This window comes from Pecten maximus, chromosome 10 (assembly GCF_902652985.1).
Source record: "Pecten maximus chromosome 10, xPecMax1.1, whole genome shotgun sequence".
NCBI lineage: Eukaryota > Metazoa > Mollusca > Bivalvia > Pectinida > Pectinidae > Pecten > Pecten maximus.
The window spans coordinates 24,506,120-24,520,221 of NC_047024.1; positions in this window are offsets into that span (position 1 = coordinate 24,506,120).

The window sequence follows — 14,102 nt, forward strand, 5'->3', positions numbered from 1 at the left end:
TATTGCGCGAGCGGATATGATACAGCTTGCGTGCATACGTGACATATTGTGCGTGCATGCATACGTTCGTTTCTATAGTTGTGCACGAATGCGTGTGTATGTGATGCGCCTTACACTTATACGTAATAAATCATAGGAAATAATCATTATTTTGTATGAAACAATATGCGTGTATGAGCAGAACCGTATATGGCGTGCACAATATTTTGAGCAATATCGAGAGTGAGTACAGATTTGCGCTTGCTTTGTGATACGTCGTGTCCAAGCGCACGCGAGATTTCGTGGTTAATGAAATAAGATACAGTATATAGACTCACAAATATTGGAACACTACTATAGTTGTTAATGTGAATAAATGCACTTACAACCATTCGGGCGAAACAAAACAAAGGTATAAAACTAAAGAAAATTAAGTGATTAATGTCAGAGTGCTCCGCTTAAGCATGCCAAGTGGTTTAATTGATCGGAACTAAAAGTACACAGGATGGAGAAGGGCAAGTGATGCAGTAAAAACATGCATCTTGTCTGTTGATGAATGAGCATGCATTTTGCAGGTGACCACGTCAGCCGGTACAAATCCCGTGTACGGTATTTACAGACATCGGTTTATGTATGAAACGTTTACTTAAAGACGTATGTACCAAGAAAACCTCTTCATTAGTGTTAATTAGAGACTAATATGTCTGAGAGATGTTTGTCAGGAGGTAATAAAATATATTAATGTAATTTTTTGGATTTCCAACCTCATATTGTTAGACTACTTATGTAACTTAGTGTTGTGGGGTAGTTGATGTTTAGTCGATAATTTTTGATGTGATTAAATTTCGCTATATTCGATAAACTACGAAAATAAATACATGTGTACCCCTCGAAAATTTTAACCATGAAACTGTGTTTAATGCAGACTTGAGACAAGGCGACGGTGCGCAAATTAGTCCGAACGGGAGAACCCCAAAATTTGCAGTAAAAGTTAGAATACTGATGTACCTACTCCTATATGAGATAGTCGAAAACAAATATTGAATAAAATGCAAGAACGTTTGACATGCGTTTTTTGCTTTCTGGCATAGCTAACAAGGTATCTAGTTGTCCATTTGTACAGCTTTGTCGTCTGGTATGAACATTTCTTTTATTCTAGACTGATCTTACTTAAGTAATCTTGTATTGTAAATGCATGATACTCCAATCAGTTGACGCCTACTAAATGTACGAAGTTTTAAACTGAACTTAAAAGGCTCTACCGGTAATCATGTCAAGCAATGGTCTAAATCATCTAAACATTCAGTTTTAACTGTAGTCAATGTGTGGTAAACCCAGTGAGATAAAACTCATTTAACGAATTGCTACTGCCTCATATAGCTTGAAAACAAGGTGACCGGGTGTCGCACTTGTATCAAGCTTGCCTTCAGCCCGCGGCCGGAGTTCAATTCCTCGATCGGGCGTGAAATAGTATTGGGTCACCTGACCGACCACATGGCTTTTCCTAGGCGACCTATCAGATGTGGCGTACTACTGTATGTCCATGTCTGCTGCCACTGTGGCATAGTTTAACGATGTATGTAACCACTGAGGCCTATTTTGTCTATGGGTGTTGCCGCTGAGGCATATTTTGCCCATCCGGGCCAACAAGAGTGATTAATATAGGCTGATTCAAGTGTTAGCTTCCCAAAAAAGCCAAGAGGACAATTACAGTGTAACATCATTATCTATTATTCAACACTTATAGTTAAGTTTTATATAGATGGGTATGAAGGAAGGTAGTTGTTCTGAGAACTTATTTAAGAGGGACAAAATTTGATTGTCAGTGTGTAACTGTTTACCTGTGAGTCAGGTGGTACAGTTCATTTTCTCTCTTAGGCATATTCGGATCTCTATGATTTTTTCTATCACATTTCGTTCGCAAATAATTTCACCATTTGCTCCTCCACGTCACAAACACTCACAGGCAGCAGATGGTATGGTGGCCAGTTAGGTTATTTTTATTTCTAATTCGGATAACGTTGATGAAGATCTGGAACTGATTTTTGATGGCCATTTTTTAAATTTTAGTAGTAAGCATAGACATCTTGGAGTTACATTAAATTCAGATGCTAAATGGGTAGATCATATAAATGAAATTTATAAGTCGGCTATGGGAAAAGTAAATATATTGCGAAAACTTAAATATACATTAAAGCGTGATGCTCTTTTACGAATTTATAAAACTTATATTTTACCAGTTTTAGAATATGCGTGTGAAGTTTGGGATGGGTGCACTTCAAGTGATTCAGAAAAGTTAGAGAAGGTTCAGCGGGAGGCAGCTAGGATAATAACAGGGTTACCATTATTTGCTAGAAACGAGTCATTGTATTCAGAAACAGGTCTAGAATTACTTTCAGTTAGAAGGAAAAGACGGAAATTACAATTAGTTTACAAAATGGATAGACATCAAACTCCAAACTACATTACAAATTTACTTCCCCCTACAGTCGGTGAAAACAGACAGGGTCTAAGAAATAATGAAAAATATAGAATCCCAAATTTCAGACTGTCTATTACAAACCAATCTTTTCTACCTTCCTCTTTGACGATGTGGAACTCTATACATTCTGATATTAGATCCATGCCTTTTTCTGCTTTCAAGTCAGCTTTAGCCCCTAACTTACCATGCTCAGTACCCCCTTATTACTTAATTGGTGATAGAAAACTTAATATTATTCACACTAAATTAAGACATGAATGCAGTTCCCTTAATCATGATCTTTACCGTTCAAATCTGGTCCAAAACTCAAATTGTGTAAATTGTGGCTATTATTGTGAGAATGCCTATCACTTCTTCTTTGAATGTCAATCTTACACAAATGCTCGAGTTGTGCTTTTAAATCATTTAAGTGATTTAGATATAAATATATCTTTAAGATTATTACTTTTTGGAAATGAAAATATGTCTTTGGATTTAAATTGTGTTGTATTTAACAAAGTACAAAATTTTATAAAATCCAGCGGAAGATTTTAACAAGTTTTTAACAATATTTAACATGTTTGAAAATTTTATTGACTTTGTTATATTATTTTGTGTGAGTGCCTAATGTTATGTAGGCCTATATCTCTTTCGTACTGCAGTTGATCAGTCTGTAATATCATCTGTTGTCTATGTAACTATTGTAAGGAAATGGCTTCATAAGTTGTAATAACTTGTGCCAAATCCTATTTGCAAATATGTGTAAATAAAATATGTTTAAAGTAAAGTAGGGCCACCTCATAATCTCGCGACCTCGCAATATCGACCTAAAGTCGAGGTCGCGAGATGGCGATGTTACAAGGCGAGGCGCGAGGCCTTGAAAAATGTGTCAATTTGACATGTCACTTTGTCAAATTTCAAATGTACAGCTATATACTACTTGGACGTGTGTGCCGACATGTCACTTTGACACTTTGTCAAGTTTTAAATGTACAACTATATACTTCTTGGACGTGTGTGCCGACATGTCACTTTGACACTTTGTCAAGTTTTAAATGTACAACTATATACTACTTGGACGTGTGTGCCGACATGTCACTTTGACACTTTGTCAAGTTTTAAATGTACAACTATATACTACTTGGACGTGTGTGCCGACATGTCACTTTGACACTTTGTCAAGTTTTAAATGTACAACTATATACTACTTGGACGTGTGTGCCGACATGTCACTTTGACACTTTGTCAAGTTTGCATGTACAACATTATCATTGTTGTTGTTGTAAGTACATGGCGCACATCGGCCATCGTAGATCCATACCTTCCCATGGTATAAACTTAACTCGGATAGTGTTTTCATAGCGGGTCGCTGATTATGATAGCTAGTTTATCTCAAAATATCACACCATCAACAGAGTTATACATTTTTTTTTTTATGAGAAACAGGCCAAATACCTCGATAAGTTTATGTCGTTCAGCCAGAGCTCTGACCTTCCCCTGCAATATACACATCACAATTCGAATTTCATTTATAGATTTAATTTGATACCATGTATTAAAAGATAAAAATTGACACTTTTATCTCGCAAATCAACAGGGTTGGAGTTCTGAAACGTTCCTGATGACGTCATACCCGTTAATCGTGTATCTTTTTGACACGGTTCGTTCTTTCGTAGGTACTATATTGCGTTTGACCTTTGTGACCTAAACAATTAACTATAGGTGCATGCGTTCTGGTAGAAAACTTAACCGACATTCATTGCGTCAGATGTCTATTTGTTTTTTTTTGCGATTCCAAGGACAAATTTTCTCATAAATTGATATCATCTGATACGCAGGGTGTAACATCGCCATGTTTACAAGGTAGATAGTGCGTTTACACTAAACATATATTGATGTTTTTATTTTAAAATAAAACATAACAGTTCTGTATTAACGAAATGATGAATGTATACGTTCTGCAATTCGCGAGATCGTATCTACCAATAACTTTACTGTAGCGCTTCGGATCCGCAGTTTGTAATTTTCCGTCGCTATAAATATGCTCTTGTAATACAAATTTACCGCTGTGCGTTTGCTTCGAGTGTCATATCCGGTGTATTTCATGGAAACGATTGTATCTAACTTCTTTTGAGCATTAAGATATCCAGAATTAAGATTTTTAGGATTTCCAAACTGTCAAATGTATTCAAAACATTGAAATAGGTATTTACTGATTGTATGGAATATGGTTTTGATCGAATACCTTATTTAGAGAATACTGAACAGAGTGGGTAGAAAATTGGCCCAGGACGACCCCTGAGCAAACCTCTTCCCCTCTCCATACTATAGAGGTCATTTTGGTACATGTATTTTAGTGTTCCGCTGAGCTGAGCCAACAAAATAGAATTAACAGCATATTGTAAACCATAGTGTCATCAAAATGGACAAATAATACTCAAGTACCATCAGTGAGAGATCTACCATGGCGACAACTCAATCGGACAAAAATATATCTAAGCGGCAACAGATATGGATATGATATGCCTTAGCGGCGACAGACATGGACATATTATGCCACGGTGGCAACGGACATAGACAAAATATGCCAAATTGGCAACAGACATAGACAAAGTATGCCATAGCGGCAACAGACATTGACAAATCAGATTACAGTAGCGGGCTACTGATCATTATGGTCATTTGCCTAAAAATACCACATCTTCATCAAAATTGTGCAGTTTCTTTTCTGAAGTTTATGTCGTAAACGAGAGCATATCTTACAATCGGAATAAAAAATTCAAAGATAAAATCTGGCACTTTTATCCAGCAAATCAACAGGGATCGTTATATTGCCAATGACCTTTTTGACCTCAACAATTAATTATAGGTGCATGTGTTCTGGTAGAAAGTTTAACCGACTTTCATTGCGTCAGAAAGCTGCACTTCCGTCTAGTTTTTTTTCAGATTCCAAGGGAAAATTCTCGTAAATTGATACGGTATGATCTGATACGGTGGGTGTAACATCGCCATGTTTACACGTTAGATAACACCTTTACACTAAACATACATTTGTGTTTTTATTCAGAAATAAAACATTATCAACATAATGATGTATATATCCTGTAATTCCTTAACATCAGAATAATCAAAGCCGTACCGTGGTGATTCGGAACTTTTGGCCGCTAGTGCTCGCTTGTACTATAAACAAAATGACCGTTATGCGTTTGATTTTGTAAGTAATTTAATCTATGTGATGTAAGGAAAATATTAATTTTAATTCAGCATCATCACATCCAGATTTTTTTTCTTTCATATTCAGGGGTTTTACAAATTGAAAATGTGTATGTATAGAATCGCAATTTTTCATTCGAATTCTTTATTCATTAGAGAACATTACATAGTATGGGTGGCAGTTTCGCCCTGAAAAGACCCTAATTTAAGTAGACAATAACCTTTATCCTACATGGATGGTTAAAAATACGACAGCGGAAACATTCATGGCTAAATAAAACAGAGCTGCAACATATATGGCTAAATATACCATACAGCGGCATCATACATAGGTAAAATATACCACAGCGCCAACATTTAAGCAATGAACAATAATATACATGGGTAGCATATACCACAGCGATAACATACACGGGTAACATAGACCACAGCGGTAACGTACATGGTAACATATACCACAGCGGTAACATATACCACAGCGGTAACATACATGGTAACATATACCACAGCGGTAACATACACGGTAACATATACCACAGCGGTAACATACACGGTAACATATACCACAGCGGTAACATACATGGTAACATATACCACAGCGGTAACATATACCACAGCGATAACATACATGGTAACATATACCACAGCGGTAACATATACCACAGCGGTAACATACATGGTAACATATACCACAGCGGTAACATATACCACAGCGATAACATACATCGGTAACATATACCACAGCGGTAACATACATGGTAACATATACCACAGCGGTAACATACATGGTAACATATACCACAGCGGTAACATATACCACAGCGGTAACATATACCACAGCGATAACATACACGGGTAACATATACCACAGCGGTAACATACACGGTAACATATACCACAGCGGTAACATACACGGTAACATATACCACAGCGGCAACATACGTGGGTAACATATACCACAGCGGTAACGTACACGGTAACATATACCACAGCGGTAACATACACGGTAACATATACCACAGCGGTAACATACACGGTAACATATACCACAGCGGTAACATACACGGTAACATATACCACAGCGGTAACATACACGGTAACATATACCACAGCGGTAACATACACGGTAACATATACCACAGCGGTAACATACATGGTAACATAGACCACAGCGGTAACATACACGGGTAACATAGACCACAGCGGTAACATAGACCACAGCGGTAACATACATGGTAACATATACCACAGCGGTAACATACATGGTAACATATACCACAGTGTTAACATACATGGTAACATATACCACAGAGGTAAGATACACGGTAACATATACCAGTGGTAACATACATGGTAACATATACCACAGTGGTAACATACATGGTAACATGTACCACAGTGTTAACATACATGGTAACATATACCACAGAGGTAAGATACACGGTAACATATACCAGTGGTAACATACATGGTAACATATACCACAGCGGTAACATACATGGTAACATATACCACAGTGTTAACATACATGGTAACATATACCACAGAGGTAAGATACACGGTAACATATACCACAGCGGTAACATAGACCACAGCGGTAACATACATGGTAACATATACCACAGCGGTAACATATACCACAGCGATAACATACACGGGTAACATATACCACAGCGGTAACGTACATGGTAACATATACCACAGCGGTAACATACACGGGTAACATATACCACAGCGGTAACATACATTGGTAACATATACCACAGCGGTAACATACATCGGTAATATATACCACAGCGGTAACATACATGGTAACATATACCACAGCGGTAACATACATGGTAACATATACCACAGCGGTAACATACATCGGTAACATATACCACAGCGGTAACATACATCGGTAATATATACCACAGCGGTAACATACACGATAACATATACCACAGCGGTAACATACATTGGTAACATATACCACAGCGGCAACATACACGGTAACATATACCACAGCGGTAACATACACGGTAACATATACCACAGCGGTAACATACACGGTAACATATACCACAGCGGTAACATACACGGTAACATATACCACAGCGGTAACATACATCGGTAATATATACCACAGCGGTAACATACATGGTAACATATACCACAGCGGTAACATACATGGTAACATATACCACAGCGGTAACATATACCACAGCGGTAACATACATGGTAACATATACCACAGCGGTAACATACATGGTAACATAGACCACAGCGGTAACATACACGGGTAACATAGACCACAGCGGTAACATAGACCACAGCGGTAACATACATGGTAACATATACCACAGCGGTAACATACATGGTAACATATACCACAGTGTTAACATACATGGTAACATATACCACAGAGGTAAGATACACGGTAACATATACCAGTGGTAACATACATGGTAACATATACCACAGTGGTAACATACATGGTAACATGTACCACAGTGTTAACATACATGGTAACATATACCACAGAGGTAAGATACACGGTAACATATACCAGTGGTAACATACATGGTAACATATACCACAGCGGTAACATACATGGTAACATATACCACAGTGTTAACATACATGGTAACATATACCACAGAGGTAAGATACACGGTAACATATACCACAGCGGTAACATAGACCACAGCGGTAACATACATGGTAACATATACCACAGCGGTAACATATACCACAGCGATAACATACACGGGTAACATATACCACAGCGGTAACGTACATGGTAACATATACCACAGCGGTAACATACACGGGTAACATATACCACAGCGGTAACATACATTGGTAACATATACCACAGCGGTAACATACATCGGTAACATATACCACAGCGGTAACATACATGGTAACATATACCACAGCGGTAACATACATGGTAACATATACCACAGCGGTAACATACATCGGTAACATATACCACAGCGGTAACATACATCGGTAATATATACCACAGCGGTAACATACACGATAACATATACCACAGCGGTAACATACATTGGTAACATATACCACAGCGGCAACATACACGGTAACATATACCACAGCGGTAACATACACGGTAACATATACCACAGCGGTAACATACACGGTAACATATACCACAGCGGTAACATACACGGTAACATATACCACAGCGGTAACATACATCGGTAATATATACCACAGCGGTAACATACATGGTAACATATACCACAGCGGTAACATACATGGTAACATATACCACAGCGGTAACATATACCACAGCGGTAACATACATGGTAACATATACCACAGCGGTAACATATACCACAGCGGTAACATACATTGGTAACATATACCACAGCGGCAACATACACGGTAACATATACCACAGCGGTAACATACATGGTAACATATACCACAGCGGTAACATACACGGTAATATATACCACAGCGGTAACATACACGGTAACATATACCACAGCGGTAACATATACCGAAGCGGTAACATACATTGGTAACATATACCACAGCGGTAACATACATCGGTAACATATACCACAGCGATAACATACATGGTAACATATACCACAGCGGTAACATACATTGGTAACATACACCACAGCGGTAACATACACGGTAACATATACCACAGTGGTAACATACATGGTAACATATGCCACAGCGGTACCATACACGGTAACATATACCACAGCGGTAACATACACGGTAACATATACCACAGCGGTAACATACATTGGTAACATATACCACAGCGGTAACATACACGGTAACATATACCACAGCGGTAACATACATGGTAACATATACCACAGCGGTAACATACACGGTAACATATACCACAGCCGTAACATATACCACAGCGGTAACATACATTGGTAACATATACCACAGCGGCAACATATACCACAGCGGTAACATACATGGTAACATATACCACAGCGGTAACAAACATGGGTAACATATACCACAGCGGTAACATACATGGTAACATATACCACAGCGGTAACATACATGGTAACATATACCACAGCGGTAACATACATGGGTAACATATACCACAGTGTTAACATACATGGTAACATATACCACAGCGGTAACATACATGGTAACATATACCACAGTGGTAACATACACGGTAACATATACCACAGCGGTAACATACACGGTAACATATACCACAGCGGTAACATATACCACAGCCGTAACATATACCACAGCGGTAACATACATGGTAACATATACCACAGCGGTAACATACATTGGTAACATATACCACAGCGGTAACATACATGTTAACATATACCACAGCGGTAACATACACGGTAACATATACCACAGCGGTAACATACATTGGTAACATATACCACAGCGGTAACATACATGGTAACATATACCACAGCGGTAACATATACCACAGCGGTAACATACATGGTAACATATACCACAGCGGTAACATACATGGTAACATATACCACAGCGGTAACATACACGGTAACATATACCACAGCGGTAACATATACCACAGCGGTAACATATACCACAGCGGTAACATATACCACAGCGGCAACTTTCATGGTAACATATACCACAGCGGTAACATACACGGTAACATATACCACAGTGGTAACAAACATTGGTAACACATACCACAGTGGTAACATACATGATAACATATACCACAGTGGTAACATACACGGTAACATATACCACAGCGGTAACATACACGGTAACATACACGGTAACATATACCACAGCGGTAACATACACGGTAACATATACCACAGCGGTAACATACACGGTAACATATACCACAGCGGTAACATACATGGTAACATATACCACAGCGGTAACATACATGGTAACATATACCACAGCGGTAACATACACGGTAACATATACCACAGCGGTAACATACATGGTAACATATACCACAGCGGTAACATACATGGTAACATATACCACAGCGGCAACTTTCATGGTAACATATACCACAGCGGTAACATACATGGTAACATATACCACAGCGGTTACATGTATGGTAACATATACCACAGCGGTAACATATACCACAGCGGTAACATACATGGTAACATATACCACAGCGGTAACATATACCACAGCGGCAACATATACCACAGCGGTAACATATACCACAGCGGTAACATATACCACAGCGGTAACTTTCATGATAACATATACCACAGCGGTAACATATACCACAGCGGTAACTTTCATGATAACATATACCACAGCGGTAACATATACCACAGCGGTAACATACACGGTAACATATACCACAGCGGTAACATACACGGTAACATATACCACAGCGGTAACATACACGGTAACATATACCACAGCGGTAACATACACGGTAACATATACCACAGCGGTAACATACACGGTAACATATACCACAGCGGTAACATATACCACAGCGGTAGCATATACCACAGCGGCAACTTTCACGGTAACATATACCACAGCGGTAACATACACGGTAACATATACCACAGCGGTAACATATACCACAGCGGTAACATACATGGGTAACATATACCACAGTGGTAACATACACGGTAACATATACCACAGCGGTAACATACACGGTAACATATACCACAGCGGTAACATACATGGTAACATATACCACAGCGGTAACATGCATGGTAACATATACCACAGCGGTAACATACATTGGTAACATATACCACAGCGGTAACATGCATGGTAACATATACCACAGCGGCAACATACATGGTAACATATACCACAGCGGTAACATACACGGTAACATATACCACAGCGGTAACATACATGGTAACATATACCACAGCGGTAACATACACGGTAACATATACCACAGCGGTAACATACACGGTAACATATACCACAGCGGTAACATACATGGTAACATATACCACAGCGGTAACATACACGGTAACATATACCACAGAGGTAACATACATGGTAACATATACCATAGCGGCAACATACATGGTAACATATACCACAGCGGTAACATACATGGTAACATATACCACAGCGGTAACATACACGGTAACATAGACCACAGCGGTAACATACATTGGTAACATATACCACAGCTGTAACATATACCACAGCGGTAACATACATGGTAACATATACCACAGTGGTAACATACATGGTAACATATACCACAGCGGTGACATACATGGTAACATATACCACAGCGGTAACATACATGGTAACATATACCACAGCGGTAACATATACCACAGCGGTAACATACATGGTAACATATACCACAGCGGTAACATACACGGTAACATATACCACAGCGGTAACGTACATGGTAACATATACCACAGCGGTAACATATACCACAGCGATAACATACATGGTAACATATACCACAGCGGTAACATACATGGTAACATATACCACAGCGGTAACATACATGGTAACATATACCACAGCGGTAACATATACCACAGCGGTAACATATACCACAGCGGTAACATATATTGGTAACATATACCACAGCGGTAACATACATGGTAACATGTACCACAGCGGTAACATACATTGGTAACATATACCACAGCGGTAACATACATGGTAACATATACCACAGCGGTAACATACACGGTAACATATACCACAGCGGTAACATACATGGTAACATGTACCACAGCGGTAACATATACCACAGCGGTAACATACATGGTAACATATACCACAGGGGTAACATACATTGGTAACATATACCACAGCGGTAACATACATGGTAACATATACCACAGGGGTAACATACATTGGTAACATATACCACAGCGGTAACATACATGGTAGCATATACCACAGGGGTAACATACATTGGTAACATATACCACAGCGGTAACATACATGGTAGCATATACCACACCGGTAACGTACATGGTAACATATACCACAGCGGTAACATACATTGGTAACATATACCACAGCGGTAACATACATTGGTAACATATACCACAGCGGTAACATACATTGGTAACATATACCACAGCGGTAACATATACCACAGCGGTAACATACATTGGTAACATATACCACAGCGGTAACATACATTGGTAACATATACCACAGCGGTAACATACATCGGTAACATATACCACAGCGGTAACATACATTGGTAACATATACCACAGCGGTAACATATACCACAGCGATAACATACATGGTAACATATACCACAGCGGTAACATACATTGGTAACATACACCACAGCGGTAACATACACGGTAACATATACCACAGTGGTAACATACATGGTAACATATACCACAGCGGTAACATACACGGTAACATATACCACAGCGGTAACATACACGGTAACATATACCACAGCGGTAACATGCATGGGTAACATATACCACAGCGGTAACATACACGGTAACATATACCACAGCGGTAACATACATGGTAACATATACCACAGCGGTAACATACACGGTAACATATACCACAGCGGTAACATATACCACAGCGGTAACATACATTGGTAACATATACCACAGCGGCAACATATACCACAGCGGTAACATACATGGTAACATATACCACAGCGGTAACATACATGGGTAACATATACCACAGCGGTAACATACATGGTAACATGTACCACAGCGGTAACATACATGGTAACATATACCACAGTGGTAACATACATGGTATCATATACCACAGCGGTAACATATACCACAGCGGTAACATGCATGGTAACATGTACCACAGCGGTAACATACATGGTAACATATACCACAGTGGTAACATACACGGTAACATATACCACAGCGGTAACATACACGGTAACATATACCACAGCGGTAACATGCATGGGTAACATATACCACAGCGGTAACATACACGGTAACATATACCACAGCGGTAACATACATGGTAACATATACCACAGCGGTAACATACACGGTAACATATACCACAGCGGTAACATATACCACAGCGGTAACATACATTGGTAACATATACCACAGCGGCAACATATACCACAGCGGTAACATACATGGTAACATATACCACAGCGGTAACATACATGGGTAACATATACCACAGCGGTAACATACATGGTAACATGTACCACAGCGGTAACATACATGGTAACATATACCACAGTGGTAACATACATGGTATCATATACCACAGCGGTAACATATACCACAGCGGTAACATACATGGTAACATGTACCACAGCAGTAACATACATGGTAACATATACCACAGTGGTAACATACACGGTAACATATACCACAGTGGTAACATACACGGTAACATATACCACAGCGGTAACATACACGGTAACATATACCACAGCGGTAACATACATGGGCAAAACCAGAAGATAAAATCGATGAAAAAG